Genomic DNA, 12,500 nt, shown 5'->3' on the forward strand with positions numbered 1-12,500 from the left:
AAACAACAACAACAACAACAACAACAACAACAACAACAACAACAACAACAACAACAACAACAACAACAACAACAACAACAACAACAACAACAACTAGTCGAGTAGAAAGTGTAGAAAAAGTTGTTCACGAAACACCTCGCCATCCGCCAAACCCCAAAAACCCCCCCCCCCCCCCCCCCCCCCCCTCCGAGTCATTTTCGTAGTCGAAAATGTTTTTCCGGCCCGTTTTCGGGACACACAATAAACGAACGGCTCGATTTTTTGATTCGTTCAAAATAACACATACACATGTACACAGATTGCGCCGTCAGCGCGTTTACTACTATGACAGGGTCGTGGCGCGTCGACGTTTGAGGTGATTGTGTGAGAGTCTGGTGGCGCTCGCTTTTCTTCTCGGGTGTCGACGTGACACGGCGCGTGTTGTGCGTGTGCGCGTGCGCGCGTGTTATTGTGTTTTGCGATATGTTTGAATATATACGTACGTACGTACATGTCAATATATTAATTTATATGTGTGTGTACGTATGTATATATACGAATATACAACGTGGTGCGTGTGCGCGCGCGCGTACGTTCAAAAACAAAAAAAAACAACGGCGTTGCAACCGACGGAATCGCGTTTGACGCTTTTCCACACCCCGTGTAGTATGTATAATCGTCGTACGGCGAGAAATTCACAAACCACGGTGTCGGTAGCTTGATTTACTGTGTGCGGGGCGGCATCGTGTGTCGCCCTGGAACAATGTGTACTCCCAACTTGATTGAGCAATCAGTGAGTCTGGATGACGGTCTCTCACACTCCGGGCGACGACCCACGTGTGGTTTTCCGCAGAGTCACTGTTAAAACACTTACGGCTTCACTCTAGCAGTGGAGCGCCGTGTGTGGTATGTACGTCTCGTTCATAGAACGTTCAAGTTTCTTTGGGACCCGACGACAGCACTGCGAGAGTGTCTAATGGCATACTTTTCTGTGCGGTCGGAGGACGTGTCCTGTGAGATTGCGTCGTGTACGCTCTTCTTGCACAATGTCGGGCACCGCGCCGCGCTCCGTTCGCCGGAGCCGTGGCGCGATCACGTGCTTCAGAGGCCCTCTGCCACGCACGCACACCACCACCCACTCCCCCGCCTGTCGCGTGCGACGTGTGTCCGTCGAGCTTCCGGGTTGGGGACGAAGTGTGGGTGTGTGTTTGTGGGTCGTGTGGCGGGGGGAAGAGAGCTTAGATGATATATCGATATCTGCTCCCTGGTTGATCCTGCCAGTAGTTATATGCTTGTCTCAAAGATTAAGCCATGCATGTCTCAGTGCAAGCCGTATTAAGGCGATACCGCGAATGGCTCAATATATCAGTTTTGGTTCCTTAGATCTTACTCGGTTACTTGGATAACTGTGGTAATTCTAGAGCTAATACATGCAATCAGAACTCTGACCAGTGATGGGACGAGTGCTTTTATTAGATCAAAACCAATCGACGGAGGGCCTCGCGTCCGAAGTCGTTAATTTTGATGAATCTGGATAACTTTTGCCGATCGCACGGTCCAGTACCGGCGACGCATCTTTCAAATGTCTGCCTTATCAACTTTCGATGGTAGTTTCTGCGACTACCATGGTTGTCACGGGTAACGGGGAATCAGGGTTCGATTCCGGAGAGGGAGCCTGAGAAACGGCTACCACATCCAAGGAAGGCAGCAGGCGCGCAAATTACCCACTCCCGGCACGGGGAGGTAGTGACGAAAAATAACGATACGGGACTCTTACGAGGCCTCGTAATCGGAATGAGTACACTTTAAATATTTTAACGAGGAACAATTGGAGGGCAAGTCTGGTGCCAGCAGCCGCGGTAATTCCAGCTCCAATAGCGTATACTAAAATTGTTGCGGTTAAAAAGCTCGTAGTTGCATTTGTGCGCCGCGCTGTCGGTGCACCGCATCCGCGGTGATACTGACACGTCTGCGGAGCATATCGTCGGTGAGCCGTCGTTAACGCGACGGTTCAATATCAAAATCCTATCGCGGTGCTCTTCGTTGAGTGTCGAGATGGGCCGACAATTTTACTTTGAACAAATTAGAGTGCTCAAAGCGGGCTCAAAATGCCGCTTGAATATTTCGTGCATGGAATAATAGAATATGATCTCGGTTCTATTTTGTTGGTTTTCAGAACTCCGAGGTAATGATTAATAGGGATAACTGGGGGCATTCGTATTGCGACGTTAGAGGTGAAATTCTTGGATCGTCGCAAGACGAACATCAGCGAAAGCATTTGCCAAAGGTGTTTTCATCAATCAAGAACGAAAGTTAGAGGTTCGAAGGCGATTAGATACCGCCCTAGTTCTAACCGTAAATATGTCATCTAGCGATCCGCCGACGTTACTACAATGGCTCGGCGGGCAGCTTCCGGGAAACCAAAGATTTTGGACTCCGGGGGGAGTATGGTTGCAAAGCTGAAACTTAAAGGAATTGACGGAAGGGCACCACCAGGAGTGGAGCCTGCGGCTTAATTTGACTCAACACGGGAAATCTCACCAGGCCCGGACACCGGAAGGATTGACAGATTAACAGCTCTTTCTTGATTCGGTGGGTGGTGGTGCATGGCCGTTCTTAGTTGGTGGAGCGATTTGTCTGGTTAATTCCGGTAACGAACGAGACTCTAGCCTGCTAAATAGGCGTCGTCATTTAGGTGTGCGCGACTCCGGTCGCGCAACTCACTGGCGGCGTATTAAAGTTCTTCTTAGAGGGACCGGCGTCTTCGAGGCGCACGAGATTGAGCAATAACAGGTCTGTGATGCCCTTAGATGTCCTGGGCCGCACGCGCGCTACACTGAAGGAATCAGCATGTTCTCCCTGGCCTAGAGGCCCGGGCAACCCGTTGAAACTCCTTCGTGCTGGGGATTGGGGTTTGCAATTATCCCCCATAAACGAGGAATTCCTAGTAATCGCGGGTCATAAGCCCGCGATGATTAAGTCCCTGCCCTTTGTACACACCGCCCGTCGCTACTACCGATTGAATGATTTAGTGAGGTCTTCGGACCGACACGCGGTGGCTTCACGGCCGTCGGCGTTGCTGGGAAGTTGACCAAACTTGATCATTTAGAGGAAGTAAAAGTCGTAACAAGGTTTCCGTAGGGGAACCTGCGGAAGGATCATTAACGTACCGCGTACGCACATGTTTGCGTTTGCGCGTGCTCGTGTTGTCAGAGACGCACCGATCTAACCTCACTCACTCACTCACTCACTCACTCACTCACTCGCTCACTCGTACCACCCAACAAAACGACAACGCATGTGCACAACAAAAAACGAGAAAATGAAAACCATTACCCTGGACGGTGGATCACTTGGCTCGCGGGTCGATGAAGAACGCAGTTAACTGCGCGTCATAGTGTGAACTGCAGGACACATTTGAACATCGACATTTCGAACGTACATTTCGGTCCGTGGAGAAACATCCAGGACCACTCCTGTCTGAGGGCCGGCTGCATAAATACACACACCACACTGTCCACACAGTGCGACACGTGGCGCGTCCGGTGCAGTGCGTGCGTGCGCCGTTCGACGAGAGTGTCTCTCGATCGGCGGCGGCGCACGCGCTCCGCAGGTCCGCTCAAAAATATCACACGTGTGTGCGTGTGCGTGCGTCCGTGCGCGCTCGTCCCACCGACCCTTCCGTTTACGGTGAATCTGTGGCGACGTACGCGCGCACGTGTACGTGCGTGCCGCTGACGCGCACGCGTAGGCGGACTCGACGTCCGGACTCGCGCGGCGGCGCCGTGCGCTCTCGCGGCGCGCCCCTCTCGCCTCGCGGCGGGGGAGCGCGCTCGCGTGCGCGAACGGCGCCGTCGAGCCGACGGATATCGCGTCTGCCTCCACTTTTATCGTTGGCCTCAGATCAGGGAGGATCACCCGCCGAATTTAAGCATATTAGTAAGCGGAGGAAAAGAAACTAACCAGGATTTCGTTAGTAGCGGCGAGCGAACGCGAATCAGCCCAGCACTGAATCGCGCGGCTTTAACGGTCGCGGGAGATGTGGTGTTCGGGAGGTTCCGCTATCTCGCCGTCGCCGCTCCCGTCAAAGTTCGTCTTGAACGGGGCCGCTTTCCCGTAGAGGGTGCCAGGCCCGTAGCGACGGAGCGAGGCGGCGAGAGGGACGCTCCTCAGAGTCGGGTTGCTTGAGAGTGCAGCCCTAAGTGGGTGGTAAACTCCATCTAAGGCTAAATATTACCGCGAGACCGATAGCGAACAAGTACCGTGAGGGAAAGTTGAAAAGAACTTTGAAGAGAGAGTTCAAGAGTACGTGAAACCGTTCAGGGGTAAACCTGCGAAACTCGAATGAACGAACGGAGAGATTCATCGACATCCGACGGCGCGCGGGCGCGCGCCTCGATGTCGCGCGCGTGCCCCCTCGCGGGTGCCGCGGCGCGGCACGGGTCGCGTCCGTCCAGTACCGTCGGCGTCGTGCACTTCTCTCTCAGTAATGCATCGCGACCCGTTCGACGTCGGCTTGAGCGCCGTCCGATTCGCCCAGCGGCGGGCTCGCGCCCTCCGCTGGACCGCGACGGTGGCCGGCCGGCTGTCGGACGGTATAGAAGTGAACCGCGCACGCGCCTCGCGCGCGTCCGGCCCGACGCAAGCTCGCGCCGTACACACTGAAGGTCGCGGTCCTGCCTGAGCGCGGACCGCGACGCGGCGCCGCTGCTGTCGCAGCCGTGACGTCTCGGACCGTGCGCGTCTCAGTCTGCGATGAGTCATTTTCGGGCACTCGCAGGACCCGTCTTGAAACACGGACCAAGGAGTCTAGCATGTGTGCGAGTCATTGAGTTGTCTTTGTCACAAAACTGAAAGGCGCAACGAAAGTGAACGTAGGGAGGATGGAGCGCCGGTCCCGGTCGGCCTCCCGCACTCCCGAGGCGTCTCGTTTCCAATCCGTGAATGCAGGCGCGCTCCGAGCACAGATGCTGGGACCCGAAAGATGGTGAACTATGCCTGGTCAGGTCGAAGTCAGGGGAAACCCTGATGGAGGACCGTAGCGATTCTGACGTGCAAATCGATCGTCGGAACTGGGTATAGGGGCGAAAGACTAATCGAACCATCTAGTAGCTGGTTCCGTCCGAAGTTTCCCTCAGGATAGCTGGCGTCGACAGCGACAGTCCCATCCGGTAAAGCGAATGATTAGAGGCATTGGGGCCGAAACGACCTCAACCTATTCTCAAACTTTAAATGGGTGAGAGCTCCGGCTTACTCGAACGATGAAGCCGGAGATCTGATGACGGTGCCAAGTGGGCCAATTTTGGTAAGCAGAACTGGCGCTGTGGGATGAACCAAACGTAGTGTTAAGGCGCCTAAAAAACGCTCATGGGACACCATGAAAGGCGTTGGTCGCTCATGACAGCAGGACGGTGGCCATGGAAGTCGGAATCCGCTAAGGAGTGTGCAACGACTCACCTGCCGAAGCAACCAGCCCTGAAAATGGATGGCGCTGAAGCGTTTTGCCTATACAATACCGTTACGGGCAAGTGGGACGCGCGCTCCTCGGACGCGCGTCATTATGCCGTAACGAGTAGGACGTGCGCGGCGGAGAGCGCAGAAGGGTCTGGGCGTGAGCCCGCTTGGAGCCTCCGTCGGTGCAGATCTTGGTGGTAGTAGCAAATACTCCAGCGAGGCCCTGGAGGACTGACGTGGAGAAGGGTTTCGCGTGAACAGTAGTTGCTCGCGAGTCAGTCGATCCTAAGCTCAAGGAGAGATCTTATGTCGATGCGGCGTGTTTTCTTTTGTGACAAACAACGCCCGTTGAGCGAAAGGGAATCCGGTTCCTATTCCGGAACCCGGCAGCGGAACCGTTTCAACAATCGTTCCCTCGTTTCAAAGCGAGCGTTCGACGGGGTAACCCAAAGTGGCCTGAAGACGCCGCCGAGGGGTCCGGGAAGAGTTTTCTTTTCTGCCTGAGCGTTCGAGTTCCATGGAATCCTATAGAAGGGAGATATGGTTCGGAACGCGAAGAGCACCGCATTTGCGGCGGTGTCCGGATACTCTCTGCGGACCTTGAAAATTCAGGTGAGGGATGTACGTGGAGATGTCGCGCCGGTTCGTACCCATATCCGCAGCAGGTCTCCAAGGTGAAGAGCCTCTAGTCGATAGAATAATGTAGGTAAGGGAAGTCGGCAAATTGGATCCGTAACTTCGGAATAAGGATTGGCTCTGAGGACCGGGGCGTGTCGGGTTTGGACGGGAAGCGGATGCGGCCGGTGCCGGGCCTGGTCGATGCTCGTGCGTCTCTCGGGGCGCTCGGGCGGAATCCGGACCCGCGTTCCGGCCTTCCGCGGATCTTCCTAGCCGTAAGGCCGCGTCGGTTTCGTCTCGTGCGCGACCGGCGCGGTTCTGTACGACCGCCGTTCAACGGTCAGCTCAGAACTGGCACGGACAAGGGGAATCCGACTGTCTAATTAAAACAAAGCATTGCGATGGCCCTCGCGGGTGTTGACGCAATGTGATTTCTGCCCAGTGCTCTGAATGTCAACGTGAAGAGATTCAAGCAAGCGCGGGTAAACGGCGGGAGTAACTATGACTCTCTTAAGGTAGCCAAATGCCTCGTCATCTAATTAGTGACGCGCATGAATGGATTAACGAGATTCCCGCTGTCCCTATCTACTATCTAGCGAAACCACAGCCATATTCGTATAAATAACATGAACAAAGAATGCAATACACGAACTCTGCGCAACGCAAGTGGTCGTAACAAAGCACGTACGACGAGTTTCTTTTTTGGGTAACGTTCGAAAATTATGTTTCACTCGTGTCATTTAATTTTTTTATTTATACTGGAGTACGACTTGAGGCTTGCGAGACTTTAATATTGTCCAAGTTTTGCCCCTACCCCGTATTGCATTGACGCCCATTGGCATTGATTTTTGTACATATGTAAATTATTTATCTTGGAAAAATCATACGCATTCGTTAACCTAATAGCATAAATAAATCTTAGAAATTGTTTTCGGAAATTGAAACTTTAATTTACACAAAATTAATTTCTGAACGCACGTTTATACGTCAATCATTAACAAAATTAAGTTGTTGTGTTTTTTTTTTTCAATCAAAAACCATGAAAATCTCGAGCTGCTGATCAGCTGATCTCGAGTTATAAGTGTTGTAACGTTGAACCGACTTTCTTTATTTAGATTACATTTAGTGGCAACTTGCTTGATATGGCGGCAGCTATTTTTTTTTTTTTTTATGTATGTCCAGCGATAATTCCGTCATTTGTGGACCGATTTTGAAAATTCTTTTTTTGTTTGTTTTGAAGGGTTTGATTTCAGGGTGGTCCCATTTTTTTTCATGTCAGGATCATGATGATGATGGCATCCTGGAGAAATTGAGGGGAACTTTCGAAAATCGTAACGACGGCTAGTGCGTTTGTTAGTGTTTTCATAAGGTATTTTAAACCGCTACAATTTTATGAAGGTCTGGAGTTGGTCCATCATCAGAGGAGCCGAAACACAGACCAGTACCTTTTGTTTGGGCTTGATTTATTTGTTGGCAGTTAAGGGAACTCCTCGACGGTTCACAGTAGCTACCTTATGTTTTGACTTGATAATTTTGTGTTGATGAGAACTTTCCACCTTGGACAGGTTGTGACTGTATTAGGGGTCTGGTGACGAAGATGAAGGGGAGTTAAGGGAACTCCTCGACGGTTCACAGTAGCTACCTTGTGTTTGGACTTGATGAACCATATGGATTGTGACTGCATGCATGCAGGGGGTCTGGTGATGAAGACGGGGGACAGTCACCATTCACGTTTTTCTCAATATTCATATTACGTGTGGATAAAGGGGCAGTGAAATTTTGTATATGAGTTAAGGTAAAATTAAATAAAATTAAAATTGGGATTATAGGACTTAGATACTTATTATAAGAAAATAACACAAATAATATTTGTGTTCACACTCATTAGGTGTGCTAACACTAAAAATTTAAAAATAAAAATAACATCTTACCCATATGCTACCTTCTGATCAGTTTGAAGGCGGTGCCAATCCAGTGTCATGTTTTATTAAAAAATTAAAATACAAACTTTGAAAAGCTCTTGATTTTTTTTTCACATATTTTTTCGTTTTTAACTATAGTGGTGAATCGTTCAATATTGTGCTTACCAAGGTTAAACCTATTAAATTATTATCACTAACTAATGTTAAGTTTTGTTAATTTGTTAAATACTACGATATACACCGCTGTACTATTATGATAATTTAATTTCATTATTTTCGTAACCAGTTGCATAAAATTAGATTTCATGCTTTCACATATCACAGTGTAAATAAATAAATTATTTAAACAGTCGGGACCTGTAAAAAAATGTAGACGAACATCATTCTATTCAATATAATAATAGGTCCCGACTGTTTTCTAATTTTCCAATTTTCTAATTGCTTTCTACACACGTGGACTGAGCTTGTTATTTTCTTTTCAGTTTTTGTATAATTTATGCAGTCGGGTTTTTTTTATTTGTTTAATTAATTTATTTATTTCACAACACCTTTTCAGTTACGATAGATATATTTGTTGGTTGCACGTTACAATAACATGTTGCAATAGTAAAAAAAAAAAAAATGTTTTTTTTCACTTCGACTCTATATAGCGTCTCACAGGTAGTGTTGTTGGTTTTTTTTTTTTATTTTTTTTCATTTCACCTATCTAAGAAAGAACACTTGGGTTATTAACCTCCTCCTTTTTTTTTTTTGAAGTCGGTTAAAAATGTAAATACCCTAAACAACAACAACAACAACAACAACAACAACAACAACAACAACAACAACAACAACAACAACAACAACAACAACAACAACAACAACAACTAGTCGAGTAGAAAGTGTAGAAAAAGTTGTTCACGAAACACCTCGCCATCCGCCAAACCCCAAAAAACCCCCCCCCCCCCCCCCCCCCCCCTCCGAGTCATTTTCGTAGTCGAAAATGTTTTTCCGGCCCGTTTTCGGGACACACAATAAACGAACGGCTCGATTTTTTGATTCGTTCAAAATAACACATACACATGTACACAGATTGCGCCGTCAGCGCGTTTACTACTATGACAGGGTCGTGGCGCGTCGACGTTTGAGGTGATTGTGTGAGAGTCTGGTGGCGCTCGCTTTTCTTCTCGGGTGTCGACGTGACACGGCGCGTGTTGTGCGTGTGCGCGTGCGCGCGTGTTATTGTGTTTTGCGATATGTTTGAATATATACGTACGTACGTACATGTCAATATATTAATTTATATGTGTGTGTACGTATGTATATATACGAATATACAACGTGGTGCGTGTGCGCGCGCGCGTACGTTCAAAAACAAAAAAAAACAACGGCGTTGCAACCGACGGAATCGCGTTTGACGCTTTTCCACACCCCGTGTAGTATGTATAATCGTCGTACGGCGAGAAATTCACAAACCACGGTGTCGGTAGCTTGATTTACTGTGTGCGGGGCGGCATCGTGTGTCGCCCTGGAACAATGTGTACTCCCAACTTGATTGAGCAATCAGTGAGTCTGGATGACGGTCTCTCACACTCCGGGCGACGACCCACGTGTGGTTTTCCGCAGAGTCACTGTTAAAACACTTACGGCTTCACTCTAGCAGTGGAGCGCCGTGTGTGGTATGTACGTCTCGTTCATAGAACGTTCAAGTTTCTTTGGGACCCGACGACAGCACTGCGAGAGTGTCTAATGGCATACTTTTCTGTGCGGTCGGAGGACGTGTCCTGTGAGATTGCGTCGTGTACGCTCTTCTTGCACAATGTCGGGCACCGCGCCGCGCTCCGTTCGCCGGAGCCGTGGCGCGATCACGTGCTTCAGAGGCCCTCTGCCACGCACGCACACCACCACCCACTCCCCCGCCTGTCGCGTGCGACGTGTGTCCGTCGAGCTTCCGGGTTGGGGACGAAGTGTGGGTGTGTGTTTGTGGGTCGTGTGGCGGGGGGAAGAGAGCTTAGATGATATATCGATATCTGCTCCCTGGTTGATCCTGCCAGTAGTTATATGCTTGTCTCAAAGATTAAGCCATGCATGTCTCAGTGCAAGCCGTATTAAGGCGATACCGCGAATGGCTCAATATATCAGTTTTGGTTCCTTAGATCTTACTCGGTTACTTGGATAACTGTGGTAATTCTAGAGCTAATACATGCAATCAGAACTCTGACCAGTGATGGGACGAGTGCTTTTATTAGATCAAAACCAATCGACGGAGGGCCTCGCGTCCGAAGTCGTTAATTTTGATGAATCTGGATAACTTTTGCCGATCGCACGGTCCAGTACCGGCGACGCATCTTTCAAATGTCTGCCTTATCAACTTTCGATGGTAGTTTCTGCGACTACCATGGTTGTCACGGGTAACGGGGAATCAGGGTTCGATTCCGGAGAGGGAGCCTGAGAAACGGCTACCACATCCAAGGAAGGCAGCAGGCGCGCAAATTACCCACTCCCGGCACGGGGAGGTAGTGACGAAAAATAACGATACGGGACTCTTACGAGGCCTCGTAATCGGAATGAGTACACTTTAAATATTTTAACGAGGAACAATTGGAGGGCAAGTCTGGTGCCAGCAGCCGCGGTAATTCCAGCTCCAATAGCGTATACTAAAATTGTTGCGGTTAAAAAGCTCGTAGTTGCATTTGTGCGCCGCGCTGTCGGTGCACCGCATCCGCGGTGATACTGACACGTCTGCGGAGCATATCGTCGGTGAGCCGTCGTTAACGCGACGGTTCAATATCAAAATCCTATCGCGGTGCTCTTCGTTGAGTGTCGAGATGGGCCGACAATTTTACTTTGAACAAATTAGAGTGCTCAAAGCGGGCTCAAAATGCCGCTTGAATATTTCGTGCATGGAATAATAGAATATGATCTCGGTTCTATTTTGTTGGTTTTCAGAACTCCGAGGTAATGATTAATAGGGATAACTGGGGGCATTCGTATTGCGACGTTAGAGGTGAAATTCTTGGATCGTCGCAAGACGAACATCAGCGAAAGCATTTGCCAAAGGTGTTTTCATCAATCAAGAACGAAAGTTAGAGGTTCGAAGGCGATTAGATACCGCCCTAGTTCTAACCGTAAATATGTCATCTAGCGATCCGCCGACGTTACTACAATGGCTCGGCGGGCAGCTTCCGGGAAACCAAAGATTTTGGACTCCGGGGGGAGTATGGTTGCAAAGCTGAAACTTAAAGGAATTGACGGAAGGGCACCACCAGGAGTGGAGCCTGCGGCTTAATTTGACTCAACACGGGAAATCTCACCAGGCCCGGACACCGGAAGGATTGACAGATTAACAGCTCTTTCTTGATTCGGTGGGTGGTGGTGCATGGCCGTTCTTAGTTGGTGGAGCGATTTGTCTGGTTAATTCCGGTAACGAACGAGACTCTAGCCTGCTAAATAGGCGTCGTCATTTAGGTGTGCGCGACTCCGGTCGCGCAACTCACTGGCGGCGTATTAAAGTTCTTCTTAGAGGGACCGGCGTCTTCGAGGCGCACGAGATTGAGCAATAACAGGTCTGTGATGCCCTTAGATGTCCTGGGCCGCACGCGCGCTACACTGAAGGAATCAGCATGTTCTCCCTGGCCTAGAGGCCCGGGCAACCCGTTGAAACTCCTTCGTGCTGGGGATTGGGGTTTGCAATTATCCCCCATAAACGAGGAATTCCTAGTAATCGCGGGTCATAAGCCCGCGATGATTAAGTCCCTGCCCTTTGTACACACCGCCCGTCGCTACTACCGATTGAATGATTTAGTGAGGTCTTCGGACCGACACGCGGTGGCTTCACGGCCGTCGGCGTTGCTGGGAAGTTGACCAAACTTGATCATTTAGAGGAAGTAAAAGTCGTAACAAGGTTTCCGTAGGGGAACCTGCGGAAGGATCATTAACGTACCGCGTACGCACATGTTTGCGTTTGCGCGTGCTCGTGTTGTCAGAGACGCACCGATCTAACCTCACTCACTCACTCACTCACTCACTCACTCACTCGCTCACTCGTACCACCCAACAAAACGACAACGCATGTGCACAACAAAAAACGAGAAAATGAAAACCATTACCCTGGACGGTGGATCACTTGGCTCGCGGGTCGATGAAGAACGCAGTTAACTGCGCGTCATAGTGTGAACTGCAGGACACATTTGAACATCGACATTTCGAACGTACATTTCGGTCCGTGGAGAAACATCCAGGACCACTCCTGTCTGAGGGCCGGCTGCATAAATACACACACCACACTGTCCACACAGTGCGACACGTGGCGCGTCCGGTGCAGTGCGTGCGTGCGCCGTTCGACGAGAGTGTCTCTCGATCGGCGGCGGCGCACGCGCTCCGCAGGTCCGCTCAAAAATATCACACGTGTGTGCGTGTGCGTGCGTCCGTGCGCGCTCGTCCCACCGACCCTTCCGTTTACGGTGAATCTGTGGCGACGTACGCGCGCACGTGTACGTGCGTGCCGCTGACGCGCACGCGTAGGCGGACTCGACGTCCGGACTCGCG

The 12,500-nt window shown here is 50.2% G+C and overlaps 4 non-coding genes and 1 pseudogene across 4 annotated transcripts; all 5 read left to right on the forward strand.

Moving 5' to 3' along the window:
* Window positions 1–1,240: 1,240 nt before the first annotated feature.
* LOC112058131 (small subunit ribosomal RNA) lies at window positions 1,241–3,143 on the forward strand. Its single transcript, XR_002887759.2, has one exon. It is a non-coding gene; the product is annotated as a small subunit ribosomal RNA (ribosomal RNA).
* Window positions 3,144–3,312: 169 nt separating this feature from the next.
* LOC112058129 (5.8S ribosomal RNA) lies at window positions 3,313–3,469 on the forward strand. The gene has a single exon (XR_008251709.1). It is a non-coding gene; the product is annotated as a 5.8S ribosomal RNA (ribosomal RNA).
* Window positions 3,470–3,873: 404 nt separating this feature from the next.
* LOC128199091 (large subunit ribosomal RNA) lies at window positions 3,874–7,063 on the forward strand (annotated as a pseudogene).
* Window positions 7,064–9,986: 2,923 nt separating this feature from the next.
* Window positions 9,987–11,889, forward strand: LOC128199002 (small subunit ribosomal RNA). Its single transcript, XR_008251705.1, has one exon. It is a non-coding gene; the product is annotated as a small subunit ribosomal RNA (ribosomal RNA).
* A 169-nt stretch (window positions 11,890–12,058) lies between these two features.
* Window positions 12,059–12,215, forward strand: LOC128199016 (5.8S ribosomal RNA). The gene has a single exon (XR_008251720.1). It is a non-coding gene; the product is annotated as a 5.8S ribosomal RNA (ribosomal RNA).
* The last annotated feature ends 285 nt before the right edge of the window (window positions 12,216–12,500 follow it).

The sequence above is a fragment of the Bicyclus anynana genome, chromosome 18 (assembly GCF_947172395.1).
Source record: "Bicyclus anynana chromosome 18, ilBicAnyn1.1, whole genome shotgun sequence".
Classification (NCBI taxonomy): domain Eukaryota; kingdom Metazoa; phylum Arthropoda; class Insecta; order Lepidoptera; family Nymphalidae; genus Bicyclus; species Bicyclus anynana.